Source organism: Anolis carolinensis, unplaced genomic scaffold (genome assembly GCF_035594765.1).
Source record: "Anolis carolinensis isolate JA03-04 unplaced genomic scaffold, rAnoCar3.1.pri scaffold_14, whole genome shotgun sequence".
NCBI lineage: Eukaryota > Metazoa > Chordata > Lepidosauria > Squamata > Dactyloidae > Anolis > Anolis carolinensis.
The window spans coordinates 15,297,643-15,315,585 of record NW_026943825.1 but is presented as its reverse complement, the minus strand read 5'-3'; the positions used below and the strand labels follow the sequence as shown (position 1 = coordinate 15,315,585).

At 47.0% G+C, this 17,943-nt stretch overlaps 1 protein-coding gene across 3 annotated transcripts in view; it reads right to left on the bottom strand.

Annotated features, from left to right (window-relative positions):
• The window catches only part of gatad2b (GATA zinc finger domain containing 2B), a 77,928-nt gene extending 68,411 nt beyond the window's left edge, over positions 1–9,517 (bottom strand). The window contains exon 1 of one of the 3 annotated variants that reach the window (XM_008123272.3): positions 9,384–9,517. The gene's annotated coding sequence lies outside the window, so the exon portion shown is untranslated. Of the gene's footprint in view, positions 1–5,058; positions 9,020–9,057; positions 9,123–9,383 lie in introns of those variants that run through there. The other 2 variants (XM_008123274.3, XM_016998509.2) reach the window with 2 other exon arrangements.
• Between the last annotated feature and the right edge of the window lie 8,426 nt (positions 9,518–17,943).

Sequence of the window (17,943 nt, the reverse complement as noted above, 5' to 3'; positions counted from 1 at the left end):
GTAATTTTATGTATAATATTTTAACTAATGCTCATGAAATAAAGTTTGTGCACAACAGAACCACCCGAAAGCAAATATGCCAATGCCTCAGTGGATTTCGGAGTATTTTGGAATTCCTGATAGGAGATATCAGTGGTGTATTAATTAATTGATGCTTTGTTTGGCCACCTTAAATTTAGGCACCTCATTAAACGAAGGGCAGGACAGGGAAGAAACTGCAACCAGCTCCTAAACTCACAAACAGGAAGATGTAGTACTGTTGCCCAGGCAGCTTTCTTCCTCATCTTTTCCTGCCTCTTACAGGAAGCCAGGCCACAAGGGACTTCCTTCTCCTCAACACAAAAGGCAACCCTTCTCTGATGGTCTCTGACTCAATGCAAGGTGGAGATCTTTTCTCCAACTGGGTTTGAATGGCAGCGTAATAGGACATGGCTCTTTCTTTAGAGGCGGAAAGCAGGTCGAGAAAGAGCAGGGGGGGAATGGCCCATCATATTTGAAATGCTCCTCCACTTCAAACAATATAAATACCATGCGTGGATGGGACAGCTGTGGCCCTGGTTACCAAACAGATATTTAACCGAGATGGGCAACTATCTCGTTGGCATCTGATCCCTGTCAATCTTGCCTCTTGGGGGCAGAACCTGTCCTCCTCCATAAAGAATTGGAAGATTGAGGCCAACCTTCCTCCAAGCTGGAGACTTCAAGATGTGTGGGACCCCGATTCCAACAATTGGTGTGGGTTCTTTCTTTGATGTCATATTATTATTATTGATAATAATATTATAATGTAATACAATATTATATTAATTAATAATACAGTAGAGTCGCACTTATCCAACACTCGCTTATCCAACGTTCTGGATTATCCAACGCATTTTTGTAATAATAATAATAACAATTTATTCTTGTACCCCGCCCCATCTCCCCGAAGGGACTCGGGGCGGCTCACATGGGGCTTTGCCCAACATCACAATATAAAATCAAAACAAAAACACAAATTTACAACAATAAATCAACAATGTAGTCATTGTTGTAGTTTTTGTAGTCAATGTTTTCAATATATCGTGATATTTTGGTGCTAAATTTGTAAATACACTAATTACTACATAGCATTACTGCGTATTGAACTACTTTTTCTGCCAAATTTGTTGTCTAACATGATGTTTTGGTGCTTCATTTGTAAAATCATAACCTAATTTGATGTTTAATAGGCTTTTCCTTAATGCCTCCTTATTATCCAACATATTCACTTATCCAACATTCTGCCGGCCCGTTTATGTTGGATAAGTGAGACTTTACTGTATCCCCCGGACTGTGGTGGAGGCTCCTTCTTTGGAAGCTTTTAAGCAGAGGCTGGATGGCCATCTGTCGGGGGTGCTTTGAATGCGATTTCCTGCTTCTTAGCGGGGGGTTGGACTAGATGGCCCATGAGGTCTCTTCCAACTCTACTATTCTATGATTCTATGATTCTAGTACAGTAGAGTCTCACTTATCCAATACTCACTTATCCAATGTTCTGGATTATCCAACACATTTTTGTAGTCAATGTTTTCAATGCATTGTGATATTTTGTTGCTAAATTTGTAAATACAGTAATTACTACATAGCATTAATGTCTAATGAACTACTTTTTCTGTCAAATTTGTTATATAACATGATGTTTTGGTGCTTAATTTCTAAAATCATAACCTATTTTGATGCTTAATAGGCTTTTTCTTAATCTCTCCTTATTATCCAACATATTTGCTTATCCAACGTTCTGCCGGCCCATTTATGTTGGTTAAGTGAGACTCTACTGTAATGATAATAGAGTAAAATAATAAATATAATAATAAATAGAGTAAAATAATAAATGTAACAATCATATCAGATTAATAATAATAATAATAATAATAATAATAATAATAATAATAATAATAAAGTTGCTGAGAGTTTTCCGGGCTGTCTGGCCATGTTCCAGAAGTATTTTCTCCTGACGTTTCGCCCACATCTATGGCAGGCATCCTCAGAGGTAGTGAGGTATATTTAGTATGTGTTTAGTATGGCCACTAGGGCTTATACAGATCCATACATGTGCATATATAAGTATATACATATATATTTATATATACACACACCTTGTTTTGTGAGCTAGGGTGGGGCGCAGACATTCCAGGGAAAAGCACACGCCAAATTATCACCAAACATCCCAAAAAACCCCCACTTCCCGCCTGTGTCGTGTCTTTAACTTTTTCTTAATGCCATCAAAATCTATCCCTATGAGGACCACCCTGTGACAGATTTCTTTTGTCAAAGCAAATCTCTTTTTTGGGGGGGAGGCTTGATTTTCTCACATCCGGGGCACACCCAGAAAGTCACAGCTCCCCAAATCTTTCAGAATGTTGTCCCCCAGCCCTTGCAAAAATAATAATAATAATAATAATAAAGCCCCCCACAAATTCAGACACAGCCCCTCCCTATGATCTAATCAATTAAAAAAACCCTTTTGCCTGCTGGGGATGGCAAAGCGGACTGCGATGACAGTCAGGTGGAGGGGATCAATAAGCCAGCCTTTGCGTGACGCCTTTCTCTATCTATCTCTCCCTCCCTCCCTCCTTCCTTCCTTCCCTCCGCCCCCACGTCAATGATTCCACCATCTCCGGTCACAGCCTCCGAAGCATTAACCCTCCACTCTGGCAGAGGAACAAGAAAGCTGCACACTTCCAAATAAAATGTCCTCTTGGAGGAGGAGGCAAGGGGAGGGGACAAGAAGTCTTACGCGCCACAGTACTTCAGCGGCCGGCATGCGCCTTGGCTTGAGCCAGTTTCCCCAGGGTGGATACATGGGGGGAACACTATTTAGGTTCTATTTAATCCTCCCAGTTCTCCTATTTTTAATTGCAACAGCGAGCAATCTGCCTCGCCTTCCCACCCACACGAGGAAAGGCGGCAAGGGATGGGTGGGTGGAGAAAGCGCCAACGCCAATGCCTCCCACCCCCCAAAAAACACACACAAATTTCAAGATCCATTTGGGAGGCGGGTGGCTAAAGGCACACAGAGCCCAGATTTTGGAGGAAAAATCACAACCTCGGAGGATGCCTGCAATAGATGTGGGCGAAACGTTAGGAGAGAATACTTCTGGAACACAGCCATACAGCCCAGAAAACACACAACAACAACAACAACAACAAGTTTATTTAGATCCCGCCTCCATCTCCCACAAAGGGGACTCGGGGTGGCTTACAGCAAAATCAGATACAAAACAATAATAAAATAAAATATGAAGCATCAAAGAGCAATAATAAAAACCAGTAATAATATATACACAGCAGCTGAAAAAACACAACCCTATATGATATACCTCACAGCCTCGGAGGATGCCTGCAATAGATGTGGGCAAAACGTCAGGAGAGAATACTTCTGGAACACGGCCATACAGCCCAGAAAACACGCAACAACCCTATAAGATATACCTCACAACCTCTGAGGATGCCTGCAATAGATGTCAGTGAAACATCAGGAGAGAATACTTCTGGAACACGGCCATACAACCCAGAAAACACGCAACAACCCTATATGATATACCTCACAACCTCTGAGGATGCCTGCAATAGATGTCAGTGAAACATCAGGAGAGAATACTTCTGGAACACGGCCATACAGCCCAGAAAACACGCAACAACCCTATATGATATACCTCACAGCCTCGGAGGATGCCTGCCATAGTTGTGGGCTAAACGTCAGGAGAGAAAATTTCTGGAATACGGCCATACAGCCCAGAAAACACACAACAACCCTATAAGATATACCTCACAACCTCTGAGGATGCCTGCAATAGATGTCAGTGAAACATCAGGAGAGAATACTTCTGGAACACGGCCATACAACCCAGAAAACACACAACAACCCTATATGATATACCTCACAGCCTCGGAGGATGCCTGCCATAGTTGTGGGTGAAACGTCAGGAGGGAATACTTCTGGAACATGGCCATACAGCCCAGAAAACACACAACAACCCTATATGGTATACAGTAGAGTCTCACTTATCCAACATTCGCTTATCCAACGTTCTGGATTATCCAACGCATTTTTGTAGCCAATGTTCTCAATATATCGTGATATTTTGGTGCTAAATTCGTAAATACAATAATTACAACATAACATTACTGCATACTGAACTACTTTTTCTGTCAAATTTGTTGTATAACATGAAGTTTTGGTGCTTAATTTGTAAAATCATAACCTAATTTGATGTTTAATAGGCTTCTTCTTAATCTCTCCTTATTATCCAACATATTCACTTATCCAACATTCTGCCGGCCCGTTTATGTCGGATAAGTGAGACTCTACTGTACCTCACAACCTCGGAGGATGCCTGCAATAGGCGAAACGTCAGGAGAGAAAACTTCTGGAACACGGCCATATAGCCCAGAAAACATGCAACAACTCTATATGATATACCTCACAACCTCTGAGGGTGCCTGCCATAGTTGTGGGTGAAAAGTCAGGAGAGAATCCTTCTGGAACATGGCCATACAGCCCAGAAAACACACAACAACCCTATATGATATACCTCACAACCTCAGAGGATGCCTGCAATAGATGTGGGCGAAACGTCAGGAGAGAAAACTTCTGGAACACGGCCATACAGTCCAGAAAACACGCAACAACCCTATATGATATACCTCACAACCTCTGAGGATGCCTGCCATAGTTGTGGGTGAAACGTCAGGAGAGAATACTTCTGGAACATGGCCATACAGCCCAGAAAACACGCAACAACCCTATATGATATACCTCACAACCTTGGAGGATGTCTGCAATAGATGTGGGTGAAATGTCAGGAGAGAATACTTCTGGAACACGGCCATACAGCCCAGAAAACACGCAGCAACCCATTTGGAGGAAAACTCCCACACCCACCCACTCCTCAGAAAAGGAATATCAGCACCCATGTTTTCAAGGATTCACTGCCTACAAAACAGGGCCCTTTCCAGCTTACCCTGCCCCATAGATGAAGGGTGACAACAGCCATGCAGACAGGCACCCTATAACTTCTTAGAAATGTTGGCTACCTTTTCAGGAACACACCTCCAAGAAGGTGGTCGGTGTCTCAGTCTCGATGGCCTTTCTGCTCCCTTGTTTTCGCTCCTCTCGCCTCCCATTCAATCTTCGGACACCGCCAAACTTTCCCGGTTTGCTCCGACCGAAGCACCACCGCTCCAAGCTAGGCCGTGCCGTCCCACCCCATGGCTTGGGGCCTGATGCTCATCCCTTCCATTTCTTTTTGGTCGCTCAGCAACAGAGTTAGCTTCCATGGTCCCCTGCCATCGTTTGGCAGGCGACAGCCTCAGGGACTGTGCGTGATGCCAAGCCTAGTCTTCTCACCCCCACCCCCACACACATACACACACAGCCACACCACAATTGAAACACTCCTTAAAGGAAAGCAGCTGAATTGGTTGTCCTCCGAGAAGCAGTTCCCACCCACCGGTTAAGATACCTGCTAACAAGAAATAATGGGAGTTGTAGTCTCTCAAAACTCTGGGGCCCACTCCTGGCCTAGGACACATTTGCCCCAGGACAAAATTGAGATTTCCCACTCCGAATTTAACTATTTACTGCCCCAACCCTATTCCTGAATCATATTGCCCTGTGTTTTGAAGTCCATTGCCTTGCGTTTTTGCACATGCCATTTAGTCCTGATGCTCGCTGACGTATTTTATTAATGTTATTTTACTGTTATTGTTTTAACTATATATGCTGCCGTTGCATTGTTTTATCTGTTGATTGGTCTTGGTCCTCATGTGAACCACTTCGAGTCCCCTTGGGGAGATGGAAGAGGATTATAAATAAATTATTATCATTATTATTTTTTTATTTTATTATGACACAGCAAACAAGATAGACATGCTGGATTTCATATCACAAAATCACAAGTCGAACACTTCCCAAGTGTCTAGGACTGTGTGATGTATTTTCGGATGATGCGTGCAGATCCCAGCAGGGTGGCCTTTTGCAGCTGGCAGATCGTAATTTTGTCAATGTCTATTGTTTCCAAATGCCGGCTGAGATCTTTTGGCACGACACCCAGTGTGCCCATCACCACCGGGACCACCTGCATTGGTTTCTGCCAGAGTCTTTGCAGTTCAATCTTGAGGTCCTGATAGCGGCTGAGTTTTTCCTGTTGTTTTTCGTCAATGCGACTGTCACCTGGGATGGCAACATCATCATCATCATCATCATCATTATTATTGAGCCTCTGGTGGCGTAGTGGTTTAAAGCCTTGTGACTTGAAGGTTGGGTTGCTGACCTGAAGGCTACCAGGTTCGAATCCCATCCGGGGAGAGCGTGGATGAGCTCCCTCTATCCGCTCCAGCTCCATGCGGGGACATGAGAGAAGCCTCCCACAAGGATGGTAAAAACATCAATACATCCGGGCATCCCCTGGGCAACATCCTTGCAGACGGCCAATTCTCTCACTCCAGAAGCGACTCAAGTTGCTCCTGACACATAAAAAAAATATTATTGTGTCTTCAATTTATCCTCCCAAACACTCCATCCATTTCTGGGGGATTTCCCCAAGTCTAGCTGTCCTTGCTGTCTTATTGTCTTACGACATTCCTTTGGTTTCGTAATTCCTGGATCAGCTACACCCCCCCCCCCCCAAAAATCTTGGCTCCTGAGAAGCTCTTGGACTCCAACTTCCAGAATCCCTCCTGACTGGGGATGACTGGAGTTGCAGTCCAACCAACTTCGGTGACCCAAGTTGAGCAATCACTGACCTTAACACTCTCCTCCTTTTGGTGGACAAAGCCTCATCCCAAGGAGAAGGCCATGTCAACAAACTTTCAGAATCCAAGATGAATCGAAATAATAACCGGGGTTGTTACAACTACAACTCCCCTGAACCACAAGCGTTCAAAGTTCACTAACCTAAGTAATACTAGACAGTTTCTGCAGGATCCCTCTTAAAATGCCAATATTCAAAATTTTGCAAATTTGACCATGTAAATGTTATCAGTTCCATAGGTGATGCAACAAAATGGCACCCAATCAATTTGTGCAAATAACATCTCAAAATTCAACATTATTCATATACAATGGCACCCAATCAATATGTGCAAATAACGCCTAAAATTCAACATTATTCATATTCAATGGCACCCAATCAATATGTGCAAATAACACCTCAAAATTCAACATTATTCATAATATGTTTGCAAGATTGTGCCGTACACGAGCTATCGGTCTAACAATTAGCCATCAAATATTCCAGTAGAATGGCAACCAATGAACGTGTGCAAATTCAACACTATACATAATATATTTGCAAGTCGGTACCATACGAACATTTCCAGTTCCATCATTTTTTAGTACAGTAGAGTCTCACTTATCCAACATAAACGGGCCAGCAGAATGTTGGATAAGCAAATATGTTGGATAATAAGGAGGCATTAAGGAAAAGCCTATTAAACATCAAATTGGGTTATGATTTTACAAATTAATCCCCAAAACATCATGTTATACAACAAATTTGACAGAAAAAGTAGTTCAATACACAGTAATGCTATGTAGAAATTATTGTATTTACAAATTTAGCACCAAAATATCACGATGTACTGAAAACATTGACTACAAAAATGCGTTGGATAATCCAGAACGTTGGATAAGCGAGACTCTACTGTATGTATATTTACTATGGTCGATGACCAGCACCCAGTTCCACTATTAGCCAACAAACATTCCAAAAAGAATCGGACCCAAGCAATATGTACAAAAGACACTTCAGCACCCCAAAATTTAACATTGCTCGTAATATATCTGCAAATGTGTACCATATGTACCATATCAATTCCACCAATAGCCAGCAAACATTCCAGAAGAATGGCACCCAAGTAATATGTACATATTCAACATTATTTATAATAATCCCAAAGAAAAAAGACCACTCCCATGTGCCGTATATAACCCATCTCTTCCGAAAAAACATATTTATTTAAAACAAGCACCTCCTTTTGGTATGTAACACCTTCAATTTGGAAAAAGAGGTCCCCATATCTCAATTTCCCTCCCCACAAGGCCTAGATGAGTCTACCATTTGCTATCAGAGTCCCCCTGGACCCCAAAATGCAGAATGTTGAGGCCCGAGGAAATGCTACTCATTGGATTCACAATTTTCTATTGGAGCCAAAGCTTAGCAATCTTCAAACCTTGCTGGTGCTTCACAATTTCTTTTCATGCAGGCCGAAAACCGGGAAATCTGGTGCGAGACACGATCAACAGGCAGCCCCCCAATATTCAGAAAATTTGCAATCCCCTAAGGGGCATCAATCCAGCCTTACTTTGACTAAAATGTCATCCCACCTTCTATAAAATTGTCTTCTGAACCTCAACATTCAAGACGGTTGTCTTGCCACGCTGCTAAAAAGCTCTGACACCCCCAAATCCCTCCAAATAATGCACCCCAATATGAAAAAGGGTCCCTTCCTTCCCCTCATCATTCTAAATATTGCACCCCAATATGAAAGAGAACCCTTTTGCTTCCATTCTCACCCCAAAATATTAAAGGGCCCACTTAACATTGGGGTGCATTATTCCTTCTCCTTTCTCATCCCTGAAATAATACTCAATGTGACTGACTCGTCCCTTCCTTTTCTCTCTGAACCCCAAAATACAGCACCCAATTAGAAAGGGGACCCCAAAATACAGCACCCAATAGGAAACAGAACCCTAAAATACAGGACCCAATAGGAAAGGGGACCCCAAAATACAGCAACCCAATAGGAAAGGGGACCCTAAAACACAGCACCCCAATAAGAAAGGGGACCCCAAAATACAGAAAGTGGACCCCAAATAATGCACCCCAATATTTAGTGGGCCTTGCTTTTTGCTCATGCCAAAATATTGCTTTCTCTGCCTCTCTTCCCCAAATGATCGGCATCAAACCCCACATTTCGACCTCCAAAGCCCCCCCAAAACTATCCCCCCCTTTTTGAATCTCATTAAAAGAAAATTGGGGGGAATTAATTAATATTCTGGCCTTTCTTTCTCCCACGAGGAAGGCCACTCACCTCCCTGGATGCAACGGCACCCCCAATTCTGGCCAACCCCACCCCTCTCCATTCAGTTTCCCCCTTAAGGAAGCCCCCCCTCATTGGATGTCGGGCCGTCAATCACGGCGTCAGGCCCGCCCATAGGTGAACCCCACTCCTCCCATTGGACGCCGCGCTGTCAATCACGGATTCAGGCCCGCCTCTTGGTGAACCCCATTCTTCTCATTGGACGCCGGGTTGCCAATCATGGCGGCAGGCCCGCCCTTAGGTGAACCCCACTCCTCCCATTGGACGCCGGGATGTCAATCACCCAGACAGGTCCGCCCCCCGCTCCCCTCGCTTACCTGAGGGGTTTCGGGATGGGAAAAAACGCCGGCGGAGGCTCCAGACGAGCGGGGAAGGCTTCGGCGAGGGAACGGAGGTCGGAGGCCGGCGAGCGGCGGGGCGGCAGACGCGGCGCCACCGACAACCACCCGCAGCCGCCGCCGGAGCCGGCACCCACTACAAACAATGCTCCTGATTGGGCCGCCAACCCCGCCGGGCACGCCCCGCCTCTTGACGGCTTCCTACGACGCCCATTGGCCGTCCTCTTTGAGCGACGGGTGCGCTCTCGAATGGAAACGGAGAGAGTCCCGCCTCACACCGCCTATTGGTTCAGCGCGGGCGTGATTGGCGTCCGGCGAGGCCAACCAGCGGCGTCGGAGTTCCCCGCGGGGCACCCTTTTTAATAGGCTCCCTCTCTGTCTTAATAAGCCGCCACATCCGGGTAACCGCCGGCCTCATGGATGGAGCGCTGGATGAATGTGTCGGCGGGCAAAAATAAAAATAAAAGGGCGGGGCGAAGCAAAGCAGGGGGCGACTCCCTATCTTTCCTCGGTTGTCCCTCGGGGCTTTTTGACCCCAGGTGGCCACCGTAGGCCTAGCTAGCTTTCTGTGGCCTTTTGTGTTTTCACATTTTTAGGTAAGTGACTACATAAATAATAACAGATATGGACAGGTTGCTCACCTGTAACCATGTTTCTTCGAGTGTACTCTGTGAATTCACACTAATGGAGAAGCTGCGCCTGCGCAGGTTCCGACGGAAACTCTTCCAAGCTGAAGTTCAAATTTTGGCGGTAACCACGCCCCCCTTCCCAAGGGGCATATAAGGCAGCCCCAGGCGCCCGCTCTCCAGTTCCTACGCCGCCAAGGCAACGAGAAAGGGAGAGGTTTGCCAGAGGGGAAGGAAGGGCGGGTTTGTGTGAATTCACAGAGTACACTCGAAGAAACATGGTTACAGGTGAGCAACCTGTCCTTTTTCTTCGTGTACTCTGTGAATGCACACTAATGGAGACTAACACGCTAAGGTCCCGGATGGTGGGACAAGGCAAACTCGACAATCAGTGAATGTCCAAACACATGTTTATTAGGACATAGAAAAAACAACCGTCCCAAGGGACCAGTGCAATAAATTGTCCGAAAGGACCAGTGCAATGCAACATGAGCATCATAGAAGAAGAACATAACATGGAAGGAATTTTTCAATAAACATGATAGAGAAAAATACACAATTGCGTAGTGCATATAAACGCTCTCCCAGGGGGAGAGGGACAAACACATCTTGGTCTTTGGCATATCCGCCAGGGCCAACGAGGCGGTACAAAGCAACAGAGCAACTGCTCAATACAATCATGGGAAAAAACACATATCCCTAGAGGCAGGTATGGGGAAAAAACCCCGTCCAACTTGAAGGAGAGGTATAGAGAGTCACCTGTGGGTGAATATGAAGAGAAAAAACGTCTGAGAGTCAGGAGAGGCAAGATGAGAGTACTGATCTTGCAAAGGCCGAGTCTTTAAGGGCTTTACTGTCCAGCCTGTAGTGAGAGACAAACGTGAGAGGGTTTGACCAGATAGCCGCTTTACATATGGAGTCAAGCGGAATACCCCTAAGGAAGGCGGTCGACGCCGAGAGGCCCCTAGTCGACCTCGGGCGGATGGAAGGAGGGGGAGGTCGCTTGGCTAGTTCATAGGCCAACTCAATGGCCTGAGCGATCCAGTGGGACAGTCTTTGGGAAGAAATGGGATTACCCAACTTGTCCTGGGCATAGGCGACAAAGAGTCTTTGTGACTTACGAATGTCCTTAGTACGATCCCTGTAGAAAAGAAGTGCTCTCCGAACGTCGAGAAGGTGCAGTTTTTGCTCGAGAGGAGAGGAGGGGTTAGAGAAGAAAGCTGGTAAGACAATGTCCTGGTTGAGGTGGAAGGCTGACACCACCTTAGGAAGAAAGGTAATGTCCGGGCGAAGAACAGCGCGGTCATGGTGGAAACGAAGATAAGGCTCGTCGACTCTGAGGGCAGCGAGCTCGGATGGCCGTCGTGCCGACGTGATCGCCACCAGAAAGGCCAACTTCCAGGAGAGCAGGCGTAGATCGGTCGAGGCAAGCGGTTCGAAGGGAGCAGAAGACAGCTGAGAAAGTACAAGTTCGAGGCTCCAGCCCGGCGTAGGTGGTAGCGACGGCGGGCAGATGTTATTGTAGCCCCGGAGAAAGGTTTTGATCAGGTGGTGAGAAAAAAGAGATGGCTGGCCGTGGCGCTGAAAGGACCAGGAAAGAGCTGCGAGATAAGCTTTTATAGAGGCAAGAGAAAGTTTCTTCTCGACGAGAGTCATGAGGAAGTCGAGGACCACCGATACCGAGGTCGGGAAGGTGTCGACGTTACGGGATCGAAGGAAGGCATGAAAGCGAGAGAGTTTGTAGGAATAAGCCTTGGTAGTAGACGGCTTATGGGCTGCCCGCAGGACGTCTCGCAGATTCTGCGGAAGAGAGGCTAGGTAAGAATCTTCCATGCAGTGAGATGAAGGGAAGAAAGGTCCGGGTGAAGAATTTTGCCGTCCTCCCGTGAGAGAAGGTGCGGCGAGAGAGGCAGAGGGTGAAACGAACCTCTGGAGAGGCGAAGAAGGGCTGGATACCACGGTTGGCGGGGCCAGGCCGGAGCTATGAGAATCGCCGTGACCGAGATCGAGAGAAGTTTTTCGAGAACTTTCGGTATGAGGGGAATCGGTGGAAAAAGATAAAGCATCTCCGCCGACCAGTCCAGAAGAAAGGCATCCCCTAGGCAGCCGGGGAAAGAGTTCGGGGGGAGCCTCGCTCCGTAGCGGGGTAGTTGGGCGTTGTGGGGAGACGCGAAGAGATCCAGAGTAGGGCGCCCCCAGAGGCGGAACAGACCGTCGAGGACCTCGGGATCGAGCTTCCATTCGTGAGAGGAAGAAGTCATCCTGCTGAGGGCATCCGCTAAGCCGTTTTGGGCGCCCGGTAGGTGGATTGCAGAGATCTGTACGCCGTGGGCTATGCACCAAATCCAGAGACGAGAGGAGAGGAGCATTAGTTTCCTCGAACCCGTACCACCCTGTTTGTTGATGTAGAATACTGCTACTAGATTGTCCGATTGAATGAGGATGGACTTGTGGCGGATGAGGGGGGAGAATGCTTTTAGGGCTTTGAGAATGGCAAGAAGTTCGAGGAAGTTTATGTGGTTGGCCCTCTCTGACGGGGACCAAAGATTTTGAACCGTTAGACCGTTCATGTGGGCTCCCCAAGCGTAGGTGGAGGAGTCTGTGGTTATGGTTAGCGATGGCGGGGCTGGATGGAAAGGAAGGCCCTTGCACACGTTTTGGTGAGACATCCACCATGAGAGAGACTGTCGGACGGACGACGGTACCGACAGGTATCTGGAGTTGTGGTGGTGGAACGGTTTGAAAGTGTCTATAAACCACCTTTGCAGGGTCCGAAGGCGCAGCCTGGCAAACGGGGTCGTGAGAACCGTGGAGGCCATGTGGCCTAGAAGGACCTGAATGACACGGGCTCTGACCCTCCGGGCAGATCGACAAAGGGCGATATGGTGGCGGAGAGCCAGGAATCTGTCGAACGGAAGTGACACAGTCTCTGCGACGGAGTCGAAGAGGGCCCCGATGAACCGGATTCGGGTTGACGGGGAGAGATTTGACTTCTCGGAATTGAGTTGGAGGCCGAGAGATTTTAGAAGACGCAGCGTGAAAGAGACGTGATTTTGGAGAAGAACCGGGTCGGGTCCGACGAGAAGCCAGTCGTCCAGATAAGGAAAGACCGTGATGCCATGTAGCCTGAGGTGAGCCGCTACGGCGGCGACAACCTTGGTGAAGACCCTCGGGGCCGTGACGAGACCGAAGGGCAAAACGGTAAACTGGTAGGTTTGGTCGAGAACTTTGAAGCATAGGAACCGTCTGTGCGCCTCTCGTATCGCCACGTGGAAGTAGGCGTCTCGTAAGTCTATGGAGGCAAAGTAGTCTCCCCGCTGCAGCATCGGGAGGATAGAGGCAATAGAGACCATCCTGAATTTGGAGGGGCGAATGAATATATTGAGTGCCCTTAAGTCCAGAATCGGGCGTAGCCCGCCTCCTCTTTTCGGGACTGTAAAGTATCTGGAGAAGAAACTTAGAGGGTCCAGTTCGGGAGGGGAGGGACGGATAGCGCCTTTGGCCAGTAGCGCTTCGACTTCGGCCAGTATCTCTGGGGAAGGGTTTGAGTGGAGAACGTGACCTGTAGGAGGGAGGTCCATGAACTCTAAGGCGTAGCCGTCTTGGACAATGCGGAGAACCCACGCATCTGAAGTAATAGAGTCCCATTGATTGTAGAAAGGGGCTAGTCGGTCTGCAAAGATACCGAAGGGACGAGGCAGCGTGGGCTCTACAACGGTAGCGGGCGAAGAGCTTTGGCAGGAGTTGGCGTCAGGTACGCCGATTAGGCTGCGGAGGAGCAGGGGTGGATCGACCGCGTAGCTTTTGCGGATGAGGTCCCCGGCGAGGTTGGTGATGGGCTTGATTGTTCGAGCCCGAAGGCCGCCTGAAAGAATGGTGTCTGAAAGATTGCGGCGGGAAACGGCGGGAACGGTGCGGGAACCAGCGAGTGCGCTGAGGTTGAGGTTGGTCGCCACATTTAGACGCAAGAATTTTAAAGTCATGATTAGACTTGAGTTTGTCATCGGTACCGGCGTGAAACAGTCCGAGCGCGTCAAAGGGAAGGTCCTCAATGACCTGTCTGGAAGATGAGGAGAGACCCGAAGACCTCAGCCAGGCGTGGCGGCGAATGGAAATCGCGTGGGCAATCATTTTACCCGCAGTATCACCTGTATGCTTCGCCATTTGTATTTGGTGGTGAGCGAGCGAGTCTGCCTCCTGTTGGAGGGTAGTGAGGACGGAGCGGTCTTCGTCCGACATCTTAGCGAAGAAGGGCTGCGCCTTCTCCCAGATAATTTGTTGGTAGGCACCCATGCAGGCTCCATAATTCGCCATGCGGCAAAGCAAAAGGGCTCCGGAATAAAGTTTTCGACCCACGGCGTCGAAGCGCTTCCCTTCTCTGTCGGCCGGAGTATTCGACTGACGACCTGAGGATTGAGAGGCCTTAACGACCAGGGAGTTAGGGTCGGGATGGTGTTTGAGCCACTCCAGGGTATCATCGTCGGTACGGTACCAAGTCTCGATCCTCTTCGAGGTCGGAGGAATGGAGGAAGGGTTTTTCCAGGAGGCCTGGATAACGTCCAACAGATAAGGCAGAAAGGGGAGTAGCGTGGCCGGCGGAGCTTGGGCCTGCACCCTTTTGAAGACTGGGTCAGACACTGCTTTGGAGGTTTGCTTGATCTCCAAACCCAGGGCGTCGGCCATCCTGACCATTTGCTCAGCGAAAGCACGAACATTGTCAGTAGGAGAAGGCGGGTCCGCCTCATACGCGTCGTGGGGAGGAGAGAGGTCGAGACCGAGAGAGACCACCGAGGCCGAGAGGACAGAGTCTGGACGGTCGACATCAACATCTTCCTCCTCAGCCCCTTGGGGGGACTGAGGGGGAGAAGACAGCACAGTCTCGGGAGGAGGCAAGGCCTCGCGGGAAGAGAGGGCCGGAGGCCGAATGTCCTTAGAGGCTGAGGCCTGGGCTGCCCGAGCCAGGCGAGCCGTTTGTCTGCCACGCTCCGGTGTCGAGGTGGGAGGGAAGAGCTGTTGGCGCGACGAGCGAGGCGGCGCAAGGGGCTCCGGCACCGGCACCCTAACCACCGTTTGGGTAGAGTGGTGGGGTGAGTCCTGCAGCTCCCCATCAGACAGGGGGTGCAATGGAGACTGAGAAACATCTCTAGGCCTCTGGGCTGGTACAATAGGAGAAGACCTTCTCGAGGAAGTTGTCGAGGAAGATGGCGGGTCTTTCTTTGAGGAGGCCGAGGAGGAGGAGCGCTGAGTTAGCCGTTTCTTCGCCGGCGGTTGCTTGGATGCAACCCTCAAGGACTTGCCAGGTGTGGGAGGAACCACAGCTGAGTCGGATTGCGCTCGACGAGACTCCTCGTGAGCCCTTTTAAAGGCTATTTTGATAGCAGAGGAGGACGGAGGGGAACCGATACGAGAGCGGATCGAGGTCACCGAAGCCAGAGAGCTCGACGTCGAGGAAGGTCCCACCTTTCCGGAGCGGGTCGACACGGTCGCCGTCGTCACAGTACACGGTGGTTTGACCGGTTTAGCGACCCTGGAGGTCTTGGACGCTCTGGACGAGACCGAGGAAGCCTTGGCTGCCGGAGGCTTAGTTGGTGGTGCCGACATAGCTCTCAAAGCTGAGGACGCCGACGTACCCGACGTCGACGGAGTCGGTTCTGGCGCGAGAGATTTTTCGTAGAGCGCCGCTCTAAGCCTAGCGGCTCTGTTCTTTCTGGCCTGAGCCGTGAGAGCTAGGCAAAAACGGCAGGTACTGACCACATGAGCCTCGCCAAGACAGAAGAGGCACTTGGCGTGGCCGTCCGAGTCAGGAATTTTAGCAGCACACTGCGTGCAACGCTTGAAACGAGTAGTAGACATGCGAAGAGTCCGAAGTGAACCTTGCGGCGGAAAAAAAGGAACTGGAGAGCGGGCGCCTGGGGCTGCCTTATATGCCCCTTGGGAAGGGGGGCGTGGTTACCGCCAAAATTTGAACTTCAGCTTGGAAGAGTTTCCGTCGGAACCTGCGCAGGCGCAGCTTCTCCATTAGTGTGCATTCACAGAGTACACGAAGAAAAAACTTAATGTGAGCACCAAAAAACTAAATATATAATGTAGTTAAACATAATACCCGAGAAACTCCATTTGTGAGGTTGGGCAAGTTTTCTCTGGATGCATCATGGGTTAATATTGATAATAATATTATAATGTAATACAATATAATACTTATTTATTTATTACGGTATTTCTACCCCGCCCTTCCCACCCAGTAGGGGACTCAGGGTGACTAATAATAATAATAATAATGCAATATAATAATATTGTATAATATAATATAAATTATATATCTATATATATAAAAGAGTGATGGCATCACGGCGACCCACAAAACAACAAAACTACAGGCCCCCCAACCTTGACATTTGACAACACAACCCATCATCCACGCCTCTAGGTTGATACAACAAAAAGAAAAGAAAAATAAAGTCCTAATTAGAGGGAGAGGAATAATTGTTTTTATCCAATTGCTGCCAGTTAGAAGGCTAAGCTCCTCCAACTTGGTCTCCTAGCAACCCAATCAAAAATAATAAAAAACACTAAAAAATAATTAAAAACACTAAAAGATTAATACAATAAAATACTATAATAACAGAAAATAACTAAAAATAATACAAGAAAATAATAAAATACAATAAATAAAAAGATAACTTACAATAAAAGTAATTTAAAAATACAAATAATAATTACACAACAATTTTTAACCAATACCACCACTACTTTGCCACAGCAACGCGTGGCCGGGCACAGCTAGTTATATATTAAATGTAATATTACTAATAATATTACGGTATAATGGTATAGTACAATATAGTAATATATAATGCTAATATTGTGCTATGCTAATAATATAATATATTGTATGTGCATACAACTTGTAAGCCACTTTTAGTCCCCTTCGAAGTGAGAGAGGGTGGGGCATAAATGTAGTAAATAAATAAATAATTGTTGCTGGGTTGTTGTTTTTTTTGGTTTTCTTTGCACTACAAATAAGACATGTGCAGTGAGCATAGGAATTTGTTCGTTTTTTTTTCAAATGGTAATTCGGCCCCTCAACAATCGGAGGGACCATGAATCGGCCCTCCACTTAAAAAGTTTGAGGACCCCTGCTCTACGTTCATACAACAAAAAGAAAAGAAAAATAAAGTCCTAATTAGAGGGAGAGCAATAATTGTTTTTATCCAATTGCTGCCAGTTAGAAGGCTAAGCTCCGCCCACTTGGTCTCCTAGCAACTCACTCAGCCCAGGGGACAGGCAGACTTAGGCCTCTTCCACACTGCCTATAAAATACAGATTATCTGATTTCAACTGGATTACAGTATATGGCAGTGTAGACTCAAGGCCCTTCCACACAGCTATATTACCCATTTATAATCTTATGTTATCTACATACATTATTCACAAAACACACTGGGACCCACATATTAAAATTTCATTTTTGTTGGCCGGCCAGAATCCTAAAATAACACACAAAACAGCCCTTTTCCTATTCAAAGCAACACAGCTGAGAATTGCATATTTGGAATCAATTGGGGTAAACTGTGGAGGTGATGCAGATATTTGACCTGAATGGGTTCTTGTTTATTTTAACTTCTTTTTTAATGCGGTTTGTAAGTTGTATGTATGTCTATGTGTTAATTGTTTTGATATGGCCGATGGGCTAATCAATAAAACGTGATTTGATTTTATGTTATCTGCTTTGAACTGGATTATCTGGACTCCACACTGCCATATAATCCAGTGTGCATTTTATACAGCTGTGTAGAAGGGGCCTCATATAATCCAGTTCTAAGCAGATAATATAAGATGATAAATATAATATGTAATAATTACTGTGATATAATAATACAGAACAATATAATCTCTAAAATCAGGACTCTGAA